The sequence below is a fragment of the Uloborus diversus genome, chromosome 1 (assembly GCF_026930045.1).
Source record: "Uloborus diversus isolate 005 chromosome 1, Udiv.v.3.1, whole genome shotgun sequence".
In the NCBI taxonomy this organism is placed as follows: domain Eukaryota; kingdom Metazoa; phylum Arthropoda; class Arachnida; order Araneae; family Uloboridae; genus Uloborus; species Uloborus diversus.
In genome coordinates this window covers 244,245,784-244,258,834 of record NC_072731.1, presented here as the reverse complement: position 1 = coordinate 244,258,834, position 13,051 = coordinate 244,245,784, and the positions used below count along the sequence as shown (strand labels likewise).

The following is a 13,051-nucleotide window of genomic DNA, read 5'->3' as shown; positions in this document are numbered from 1 at the left end:
TCTTTCGGGCCGCAGGAGGAGTATGTGGCAACACCAAAATGAAAATCTTCATCACGTGATTGAAAGTATAAAGGGCTTCTCCCTACATGCAAGCGAGTTGCTTGCCACCATTTTAGGTTTCTTTGGTTACTATTTTGTTGAATGATATGTAATGTGCAAGATTTCAAAGTCTACCGGAAATTGAAGTCACATTTCTGTTTCACAAAGTGATCGGTCTCATTTCAGCTTCTACTTTAAAGTATATGAACGGACCTCTACAGATGGTACATGCGAGATCTAAAATTGTTCACGCAGAGTTTTGCTCCAGTGACAAATGCTGTGTAAACTCCCGGGAAGAAAATAGCTCTATGGATGAAAACTGGAAAGAGGAATTCAGTGATTCTGCCGATAATACTTCAGATAATTAGGTAGACTTTTCTAGGCATTTATAACCCATTCAGGACAAACTTCTCATAAATCTGGTAAAATATCAATGCGTTTTTTTTTTTTTTTTTTTGTTACCCACTTTGCTGGACTCGCCTACAAAATATACTAAAAGAAATTATAAGAACTCAGATTTTCATTAAGGTCAAATAAAGTCTTTGCTACTAGAAAAAAATATTTTTGATGCATATGCATAATATTTGTAACGTGTATGCATAATATTTTCAATGTTCAACCATACTATTTTTGATGTGTTACAATTTTTTTTTTCATTCCTTTTCATTTGTTTTTAAGGATTTATAAAAAAATTATGATACAGTATTACAGTATGATACAGTCAGAGAAATGTCATTTTTTGTAATCCCCGAAATTGGCAAACGAAATCATGTTTCCAAGCTTCTTTTATACCTTCATCCCACTGCCTATAACTTTTTGCCGTAAATAACTTTCAAAAACTAAACTACATGTACCGCAAGTTTTATTCAATTGCGAATCATATTTCTTCATTAAAACTAAATAAATACGAAAAAAATTTTCCAGTCACTCCATAATCGACGAAATATGTATTAAGCATAGGGCTAATCACCAGTCAAGGCTAAGGCTGAACCTTATCCTATGGACTTGATGACCAGGCTGTCTGTACGGCATGTAACTCTGCCTTAGCCCTGGCTCAAGGGCGGTAACTTATTCGTTAATACCCAACTTTGTCTTCAATTTACGAGTTGAACCGCACCATGGCAGTGGACTCTCGCTGGTGGGATAATTTTACTATATCAGCCAGTTTATTCTCAGCTTCATTGAGATGACATCTGCCTCCCGCTTGGTTATTCACCATTCTAGATTGATGAGTCAGCTTTAAATTCATAATCTTGTTCGTTCTACATGTCACGTGATTTTTTATGGGGTTACCTCAAAGATACTGTAATGCCTGTGTACCCTGATGCCGAAAACGCAACAACAACTTTTATAAAGCACTTTTTCAGAATTAAGAACCATGAACAGTGCGATGCTATGAAATGTGCAGAACAAACTGGATTACAGATTTGATGTAGTCGTCTAGCAAAAGGTTCCAAAATTGAACATTTAAAATGAAAACTATGTTTAATGCACAAGTTAATAGGTTGCACATTTGTGTAATTGAACAGCATTGAGAAAAGCTAGATATATTTCTTTCTAAACCCATGCATTACTTATTGCGATATTACTCAATAGTTTTTAAAATATGGTTAGTTAAAATCGTGTTTTATGCTCACTCTGCATACAATGTAAGGGCATTTTTAAATTGGAAAAACTTTCTGCTCCCAGCAAATCCTAATGCAGATAGTATTTGAGCAACTGCCTCTGTTTCAAGAGGAAAAAACTACAACCGAAGCAGTGAGAAGCAAAGGGGTTTATATATGTGAACTACAGTAGTCGCCGCAAATGTGATCACGGTTAATGTTATCATTCGCTTAATGTTATCAGAATCACAAAGTCCCGGAACAGTTGTATGTTAACACACGTAAAAAAAGTCGGATATTGTAATCAGCGTCTTCGTTTATTGTTATCACTTTTTCATAAACTTTCAATTTTTTCCCCGTTTTTGTTCCTCAATTAACAGAAATATATAGGCAAACCCGGACGAGACTAACTTTCTTTGTAGCATTTTGTGGTTTTCAATAGCAGTTCAAAAATTGTCTAGGAATGAAGCTACAGAAATTTTGCCCCCAAGTGACCAGACTCCCCTAAGAAAACTTTCTTTTGCCCCTAAAAAAAACTCAGTCGCTGGACATGTTGCAGGCATTGATGTAGGTCCTCCATTGTTGCCATTACTTTGTAAACTATTAAAGAATTCTGTCGAGATTGAAAACAAAGCGAAGTTAAATTAAAATTCAAACAACAAGCAAAACCATGCTGAAAAAGATGGAAAAGCTGAATGTGCTTTAAAACTGGTTTACGAATGTCAAGGGAAACGGTCATATTTTACTTCACCTATTACTATGTGATTAAAAATTGCATAGTTTAGCTTTACCTTTTTATAATTCAGATGGTTTCCATTCTGTTAATTTAATAATTTATAATTTAAAACTGCGTTCAGTTGAGAAGCATCCCTTAATTTGAAAGGATCTTTTATGATGTGAGAGGGCGGAAGTTTGGGAATTTATAAAAGGGTAAGTTTTATACGTCAATCACCCCTTCCTTGACTACTTTCTGGATCCGTCCTTGACTCTAAGACATTACAAGGTGGAAGCTGCTTTTGGGTTTTTAAATTTAACACCTTGTGACCACGCTGTTTTTTTTATCGTAATTTAGTTATGACAATTTAATCGTTGTTTTTCTTTCCGTTAGTGAATACTGGAATTAAGAGTGCCGTACATCAAGATCTTACCTATCCCCCGTACTGAAAGTTCCTGAAAGCTCATTGGTGTAAATGGGACTCACATCAAAAAACAGGTAATGGACAAAGATATTTTTTAGCCTACTTTCCCAGTAAAAATCAGAAAAAGAAGAAAAAAGCATGAAAGAAGGCTTAATACATCTTAAAAATATTCCGAAAAACAAAAAAAGTCAAAAATAAATAAAATAGTTAGATAAATATTGAAAAATTAAAAATTGGAAAGTAGGGTATTGAGATGGGGAAAAATGTCTGTCGGTCTGTCTCCCCCTAATAACTTTTGAATGAATAGTCCGATTCGAACAATTTTTTTTTTGTTAGAAAGATCTCGGCGAGGACATCTCATTCCCATAATTCATTTTTTGATTTGAACGATTTTTCTTTCGATTTTGAACAGTTCAAAAAACTTAACATTAACGCCTACGGGGAAATTCAAATCAAAAATAAATCTTGAACTTAGAAGCGAAGTGGCTTCAGACAAACTTTGTAGGGAAAAACTTTTTATAAAAAACATGTATCGAAAATATCTTTTGGATTTGAACAAGTTTTCGTTAAATTTTGAACAGTTCAAATCTCTTAACATTAGCGCCTAAGGGGAAACTGAAAGTCAATATAGATTCCGAACTTAAAGGCGGATTTACTTCAAACAAACTTTGTTGGAAATAGCTCTTGACGACCGACTCCGAGAATTTAGGGGGACCTGACACCGACTCTGACTCCTGTTCCCGACAATTAATCGGACTCCGACTCCCCGACTTCGACTCTGACTTCGTATCTTTGGCAAACATTTATACACGGAGGACAAATGACTGACTCCGATTCTTGGATATTCGACTCCGACTCTTTTATCCCAAAATGAGATTCACTCCGCTTCTGTGGTTTTAACTGTGAAATAATTATTGTTGATATGATTTGTTTTTATTTTCACGCTAAAGTTTTAATTTAGGTATTTAGTTTTCGGTGAATAAACTCGAAAAATATGCGCAGACGATTTTTTTTTTTTTTTTGACAATGAAAATTATTTCTTTAAGTTGACATTTTATTGTTTTTTTCTATTTTGGTAAGTGCATCAATTCGTTTAAAAAATTATTTTTGGCAACAGGGGAAAAAGAAACGATTTTTTTTTATATGATGTATTTATTTTAATGAACTTATTATTATTATTTTTTCGTTTTGAAAGCTGTTAAAAAATTTTTTTAATGGAAAGAAGTGTATTAGCTGCTTTGTTTAAAAGGTGCTGCTATTTTATTTGTTCGTTTTTTTGAAGAAAAGTAAGGAATATTTTATTCCTTGGAATCAGCTTAAAATATTTTAAAAAATATGTTTGAAAAAATTTGCGATTTTAGCTATTTTTGAGAATATTGATCAGGTACTAGAAAGTAGTATGGGTATACGGGGAAGTAGGCTCGTCTAGTTCTAGACGGAACTTCTTGTTTCTTTCTAAACTTTAAGCTTGAAGACAAACTGCCACTTTATATTTTATTGAACTTAAAAAATCAAAATTAAAATATGAATTCCTATTGAGTTGGTTAAAGAAGTCAGTTTAATATGTTTTTGCAAGGGATATAACGAATATGCTTGCTTAACAAAATGGCTTTTTAATAGAGAAAAATGAATCTTGGAATTCAATGGAAAAAATATTACTGAAACAATAGGTTTTCCTTATTTTAATTGACATTAGCGCACATTGAAGGTGAAGACTCAAACCGCGGTTTCAGTAAAACCGCAAATACTTCAGCTCAGAGATGTCATTCAAAAATGAAGATAGTTTTACTCCTCAAATCTGAAAAAAGCGGTTTGAGGTCAAAATTTCGCAGCCAAAACTGCGCCGGACAAAAGTTCTCAGCCAAAACTTCGCCGATCCATTACTTCGCGCGGTGAAAACTTTGCGTGGGCAAAACTTCGCGTGGTCAAAATTTCTCATTGACAAAACTTCGCCGATTCATTGCTTCGCGTGTCTAAAACTTTGCCGATCCATAACTCCATCTGTCTAAAACTTCGCCTATCCAGAACTTCGCGCATTCATATAACAATAAATTTCCATAAACATATCATATAAACTTAGCAAAAAGTAAAAATGTGTCTTTTTTTGGGGGGGGGGAATTGTTCAATGGGGGGGGGGGATATCCATCAACGCATTGGACACACACTACATAAAAAAACTAATTTTCCGTAATGAATTACTTGATTTCATGTTTATTGGGTAAATCCTAAATGAATGTAGCAAGTTAATAAATTTCTAAATAGATATAAATTTGAAGATTAAATTAAGATTAATTGATCACTTTTCCAAAACGATTAATTGGTTTTATAATAATTTAATGTTCTATAGCTAACTAAGTAGAAAATTTTTGATGAATAAAAATTTTGTATTTCTTTTCATCATTTATTCCTAATCATATTTTAAAACTGGTTTTTCAAAATTTGTCAGTAAAATTCAGAAGCGATTCTCCCCTCCCCTCCCAACTTCCTTTACAGCGGTGTTACTCATAATTAGCTCGCCTCTCCATTTGAACACCAATTTAATAAAGTCCCCCCAACCTACAGCTATAACGACCGATCATTCAACTATAATTGTAGGAAACAGTGATACCACTATTTCCTATAATTATACTTTTGTTTCTTTTTAGAAGAAATTTTCTTAAAACTAGGCACTTATCTTTGTTTATCAGCTTTCACACATATAGTTGTTCGTGTTACCACTTAATAATAGGTTGTGCCTATTTTAGACTTTAAGAGCCTGTTTTTATAAGAGTCAGGCAGGTCAGATACATGCCATTTTTGATTTCGCTAAATATTTTACAGTGGTTTCTTTAAATGATTTTAGAAGACACTTATTTTTTCTTTTCTTCCAAAAAACATTTTTGTGACTCTCAAAAATTCCGAAAGTTGGTCCCAACTTAGGGTTTATCTCAAATCGACATTTTTTAATATTCAATTATCTCTGCGCATTGAGCATCAGCAAAAGTAATTGTTGTGATTACAACATGATATTTAGTGCCTCATATGAAATATATCGTAAATTATATAGCTGACCTTCAGTGGACAGTTGACAGGGTGGCTAAACTGTGCCGAAGAAATTGAAAATGTGTCATGTTTGAGGCATCCTGATTCCATGCACTGAGGTTCAATCATAGTTTTTGCAAGCAATTTGTGTGGGGATACATACAAATTAATAAATAGGCTCATTAAATGCATGGTTAATAGTCACTGCTGCGAAAAAATAGCAGTTTTGTCATAAAAATATGATAAAAAGTGTACTTTTTGGGGGCTTGTATCTCAGCGCACTGAGGGTCAGTGTAGAACTGGATATCTGCATTGCAAACAAGAGTAGGTGTATTTTCACAAACAAGTGACAGAACTATGGGCAAGTTCTTTTCAAGAACACAATACGTATTTCAAAACAGTAAAATGAACTATTTAGTTTTCAATTCAATCAACATATCCGAGTTTAAACTTTGCACCAGGGACTTCCAGATATTATTTAAAAAACTAGTATGATCGAAAACTTACCAGAAAAGAGTTATAGACTTGCAAATAGTCTGGTTATGTTTACTCGCATACTTTATAATATGATAACTGGAAGCAAAGTGAAAAAAAAAAAAAAAGTTATTGCGGTAAAAACGCAAGTTATTTGTAACACTTTTTTTTGTAGGTGTTTTAGGTATATTTTTAATTAAGATAGCTTTTTTCGTTTGTACTGTACATTATAGTTCGTTGACATTCGTTTATACTGTACATTATAGCGACAAAAATTATTTTCTCTGCACTAAACCACCATGATAGCAAACAATTACTAAGTCGTATTTTATTACTAATGATAAAAGCAGTACAATGGCATTATAAAACAAGGGTATATTTGCCTAACTGACTAGTGGGACAATGAAAAAAAAAAAGCAAGACAAAGCATATAGCTTCAGTACAACTGACTGCATGCGTCGTTAACTCTTATGCAATTTCCTCGTCTTGAATTGCATTTTATGAGCCTGCAGAACCATTGCCCATAGTTATGTCACTTGTTTGTGAAAAAACATATACTCTAGTATGAAAAGAAGGCATCAAGTTATATACTGACCCTCAGTGAACTGAGATACAAGCTCCTAAACAGTATACTTTTTATCTTTTTTTTTTTTTTTTTTTGGGCAATCACGATTGCTTATTGTTCTCACTTGACTGTTTTTGGCTTCCTATCATTTTATTTTCCCACCGCCACCCTCTGCAGCATCACCGTCGACCGCCTCCTCACGATGCTGCTCCTATAGCGAAAGCCGTCTCCAGGTTGCATTCATGTCCTACACACTCGCGCATACATACACAACTACACGCACACATACACACACACACAATCGCATACACACAAACACATACACACACGCATACATACAGACACCTACACACACATACATACACACAACTACACACATTCATGCCTGCACACAGACACAAACACATATGCCTACACACACATGCACAAGCTCCCCCCCCCCCACACACACATTCATACACACAACTACCCACACAATTATGCCAGCACACAGACACAAACACACATGCCAACACACACATACACATACCCCCTACACACAAACACACATACCCCCACACACAAACACACACGGCTACATACACATACTCGTGATTGGGAAAAACATAATTTGAATTCAAGAGGTCGAAATTCAAATTAATTTTTTTTTCAATTTGCTTCTATTTATCGTATTATTAAGTATGCAAGTAAGCATAATCAGTCTATTTTCAAATTTGTAACTCTCTAATGGTAAGTTTTTGATTACATTACTTTTTAAAATAGTATCTGGAAGTCGCTGGTGGAAAGTAAAAACCTGGATATGATAACTGAATTGAAAACTGAATAGCTCATTTTACCGTTTTGAAATACGTATTGTGTTCCTCAAAATAATTTGCCCATAGTTCCGTCACTTATTTGTGAAAATGCACATACTCTAGTTTGAAATGCAGGCATCCAGTTCTACACTGACCCTCAGTGCACGGAGATAAAGGCTCATGAAAACCGCACTTTTTAGCATGTTTTGATTAAAAAAACTGCCATTTATTGGCATCGCAAGGGTAAGCCATGCAGCTAGTGAGGGTAGTGAATAATTCATATGTATTCTTACACAAATTGTGTACAAAAACCGTGATTGAGCCTGAATGAAGAGAACCAGAGGGCCTCAAACATGGCACTTTGTCGAAAAAAATTAAAAAGTTTTGTGACCCCTGAAAGGCTGCACTGAAGGTCCGCCACAAAATTTACAATATATTTTAATTTAGGTACTAAATGTCATATTGTCAACAATTTTTTGGCTGATGCTTAGTCGCAGAAATAATCACATTTTAAACGAGCTGATGTGTGCATCACATGACTTCCTTTTACTCCAATTTAATGTCATTTTCTCATTATTGGCAGTTTTAATGTGATTCAATAGTTTACTCTCTAAATATCACTAACAGTGGCCAAATTGAAACCAGATTCAAAAAAATAAATAAATAAATAAATAAATAAAAAATAAAAAATAATATCGCCAAATTTGTCGCCAAGTTGGCGACAAAACTTGGCGACCAAAAGGCTGGCGATACATCGCCAAGTGTCCACCAAATAACACCACGTGATTTTACATCAAAATTAAAAATGATTTCCCCTCAAAAAGGGGCAAAAGATCCCATTCGAAGCATGTGAATGCAACCAAAAAAGGTGCACAACTAGACCCCACTAGGAGTCTACGTACCAAATTTCAACTTTCGAGGACATTCCGTTCTTGAGTTATGCGACATACACACATACGCACATACATACGTACATACAGACGTCACGAGAAAATTCGTCGTAATTAACTCGGGAATCGTCAAAATGGATATTTCGGGTGTCTGTACGTTCCTAGGCACATATCTTCGTGTGGTGGGGTTGAAAAAAACACTCAACATTCATTTGGGGGCGAGCAAAATGGAAATGAAGGCCGATTTTTGGGTGAAAATTTTTTCGCGAATACAATACTTCCTTTTTTCTAAAAGGAAGTAAAAACGCAGATTTGGGAAAACCTATGCGTCGGGCTCCACTTTAAGAATTTTTACAAGTACCCAAAAATTTTTTTGGAGGAAAAAAAATGAGTGTCTTCTAAAATCTTGAAACAAACCCACCATAAAAATTTGAGCAAAATAAAAAATGGTGTATATCCTAACACTCCATTTCTGCCCAGTTCTTATAAAAACTGGCTCTTAAAGTGTGCAGAACGTGGCATATACAGGGTGTTCCAGTTTAACCTGCAAGGCCTCTTTTTTCGCAACCGTCAGTCCTAGATGCATACTTGCAATTGCAAAAATGTTCAATACTAAATGTAACTTTTAATGCGGTCACTAGATCCCCTAACTTATGTTTTGGGAAATAATCTCCGCAGAAAAATAATTCCAGCACATTTGACAGTAATAGGCCCAATATTCACCGAGATATGAAACGCAGCGTTTTGTGACTTACACCACTTTACACTCGCCGTCAATAACACCTTTTGGAGGAAAATGTAGTGGTTAATAAGAGTTCATTCTTTTTGAAAGAGCGATAATTCCTTATCTCGTATTCTTTATGGTCCTGAAATATTTTGAAATCGGATATCTATTTGAGGAATGATATCCGATTGATGACAAGTCTCAAGTTTCTTGTGCTAGTAATGTTGTTCGATGGAGATTATTTTCCTAATTATAAGTTAGGAAACTTGCGACCCGTATTAAAAGTTAAATTTTGTATTTTTTGACTCATTTTTATTTTTGCTTTTAAACTTTCAATACCTTAACTCTGCAACTGATTTAAATCATTTTTGCAATTGGAAGTACGCGTTTGAGGGCTAACGGTTGCGAAAGTAGGTTTTGCAGATCAAAATGGAATACCCTGCATATTTAATTAAAAATAAGTTTTGACAGAATAAGCTAAAAGTTTGTGATGATGATGTTTTATATTAAGTCAAAAACTTCGAATATTAAAATCAAATGCGGAAGAAACTTTTTCTAACGGAACAATTTCATTACTTCTTTGCGTCTCTTTTTTTTCCCCAGAACCATAGCTTTAACACTTTCAGACATGAATTACCTTAGCTTTTTACATTCATTGCTGCTGATGCTGTTTCCATACGCTTTTCAATGTGGTTGTGAGTTCAGTTTTGTTGGTGAGAGTGAAGCCTAAAACATTTTTTGACGATGACCCAAGGTTATGTTATTTAAATCATTTTGTTGCTTGGTCAATTTGATACAGTTCATTTTCAGTATTTTCCCATCTAACAGTCGATTTAGTGAGGAGAGTTGGGCACGTCTCTGCCTCATGTTCATCGTTAGTTTTACTTTGAGAACTCAAAATTAAATCTGCAGTTTATGCAAAGTTATGTCTAAGTGTAGTTGGCTTGGGCACGGTAACTTCAAATTATTTCCCATTTTTATTGATGTAAGAAGTGTTTTTAAAACAATTATTTCGGACGATTCACTTTAATTGGCATTTGTCACTGTCAGTTGTTACAAGCTTCCTACCTCATTAACTGCGGTTACTTTTTTAGTTGGTCGCTCCTTCTATATTCTTTTGAAATATTCGAGAACGTAGATAGTAAAGTGCTTATTTTATCTGTGATAAATTGTCTTTCTTTCTAATGTTAAGCAATAATGGAATTCATTTGTGGAACTTTGTTGTTTCAGAAACCATCACGCTGACAACCCAACAAAAGAATAGCTTAAAATTTTTCAAGCTGCCAAGCTTTATACTTGTTGCAACTTAAAGGTTGCAGGTATGCAAATATTTTCTTTGCTTTCAGAATTTGAATTGGTTGAATTGATTATTGTAATTTTTCGATCCATACAAAAAAATCAACCTAATTTTTAAATGTGTTAATGACCCTTAAATTACTCAAAATAATAACTGCAAAGTTGTTGAAATTGTTCTACCTATTCATTAATAACATGCTTTACTCTTTTTAATTTGCATGTGTTAATTTTACCCGACACATTGACAAGTTTTATTTAAACAGTTATCATATTCTATTATTTTGAGTTTAGGTTGTATATACAGGGTGAGTCAAAATTATTGGGCAAAACTTTAAGGGGTGTTAAAGGGAGGATAAGATGTAAGAATCTTATGGAACGTGGTTACAAACTGAATACTGACGCGCTACGTGTACAAAAAAGCCAGAAACTTACGGATGCAAAACAAGTCACAAATTTATTACACTAAGACGATTTCGCGCAACATTTCAGGTTTTAAGAAAGATTTAAAGCGTTTGTTAAAGGTTACGGTCTGTAGTAACTATTGTCTTACAAAGGCGCAGCCAGGGGCGGACTGGCTGACTTTGGCCCAGTCGGCAAAAGAATATTTTGGCCCACCTCTGTAAATTAAAGAAGTTAAATTAAACAGTGCCGGATCTCGAATCTTCCGAGTCGAGCAAAGACATAAACTAATGCTAGTTCCTATTATCCTTTGTAATTCAAATTTTAAAGTTACAAAAAAAAAAAAAGAAATTTCTGCAGCGTAAAATAAAACTAACACTGACTCATTTTTTATGTGCCATGAAAGAAGGATATTAATGGTTATAAGTCTGAAAAGGTACATCTTTAGGCTTCTACACTGACAACATGGGAAAACCACGGGGAAAAGGAGGAATCGGGTAAATTCCCCTGAAAATTTTCGAAATTGTTTGATCTATATAGGCCTAAGGAGAAAAGAATCGCGAGACGGGTTTCTAGTTCCTTTCCAAGCGATATTTTCAAAGTTGATGTCAAAAAACGCAAGTTACATTAGAGGAGAGGGAAAAGAAGAGATTCCCCTGCGATTTTGTTTTAACTTTTTTTTTGTCAAAATTGAAGTCTATTTAGTATTTAGTATATCTTTGTTTAGAATAGAACTTCGGAAACTCTTTCCAGAAATTCTCTGAATTGGGAAGTTTTAGAAAAGCAATTTTAGTCTACTCTTGCTAAAATTGATGGAATAGGGAAGCATCGGGAACTCTCTACGAAAGCGTTTCGACTTTGAAGTATTAAAAAACGCAAAACTATTTTTGGTCACGTCTGAGAGAGTAGGAGGGTCCTTGATTTGATTTGAAAAACATTAAAAAACTCAAGTATACTCGACCCAATTTTAAACTGCATTTAGTTACTATGGGGAATCCGGCGATTCTCCTTCGGAATTTTTCGACATAGAAATTTTAAAAACAGAATCTTATAATATGTTTGGAAACATTAAAAGGAAAGGGGACAGGTTTCCCTAGTGTTTCCCAAAATATTTTTTGGAGGGCGCCGTGCCTTCCCGCTTTTAAGCTATCCTTTGACCTTTAACTTAATCAACACTCCTTGCCCCTTAAAAGTTTAAACAAGACTTCACAAAAGCGAATTTTTTTCAAAAGGTAAAGATTCACACAAGCCTGTCTTTGAAACGTCCACAAGAATCTGATTAGAATATATGTTTTTTTTTTTTTTTTTGATTACCTTTAAAATTAAACATCAAAAAAGATTTTTTTTAATTTTAAAAATAATTTCTATCGAAAAAACTTGAACTTTTTATGTAAATAGTATACCAAAAAGTAAAAGAAGCACCTTTTTTAAATCTTGTCTTAAAAAGTACCCTTTTATCTGAAAGCTCACTGTCCCTTTTTTGGTCTGGGGGAAACACTAGTACACTCTAGGCACTTTTTCTGAAACTAAAATCAATTTTAGGCTTTAGTGCAGATAAAAGGGTTACGGAGTTCTCCTACGGAAACTTCTATAAGTGAAGTTATAACCTATCTTTAGTGACTTTAAGGAACGGCGAAGGTTCGAAGGCTTTGTCTTGCAATTTTTCGATATTTAAATCGGAAAAACACAATTGAGGGCCTTGATCCAAGAACCAAGTAAGTACAGAATTATTTTTGATAAGATCAACAAATAATACCAGTGTCCGATAGAAAAGCTAATATCTTTCCCACATTATTTACTACAACGCAGATGGTCTGATCTTACAGTTGTCTCACTGTTGCACCAATGGGAGCACACCATTGAAATTTTTAGAGAGGGGACTTGAGGAGTATTTTCCTCATTTGGGGGTATTCGTGATATTTAGGGAGGCGCCCCTTGCTCTTGGTGGGGGGTACCCCTGTGGAACATCTGTATTCTCCACACGCAAAAATAAAATTAAACAAAGGAAAAGTTTGGATTAAACTTGTTTTGCATTAAAGTCCTCAATTGTAGACTTAAGATCATCGTGGGCGACTTTAGGATTACAAAGGGACCTCATACCTGAAA

General features: G+C 34.4%; 1 long non-coding RNA gene across 1 annotated transcript; it reads left to right on the top strand.

The window, feature by feature from the left end:
• The first annotated feature begins 335 nt into the window (after positions 1–335).
• Positions 336–10,531, top strand: LOC129227609 (uncharacterized). The gene is made up of 3 exons (XR_008580855.1): positions 336–407; positions 2,752–2,856; positions 10,481–10,531. It is a non-coding gene; the product is annotated as an uncharacterized LOC129227609 (long non-coding RNA).
• Positions 10,532–13,051: the final 2,520 nt, after the last annotated feature.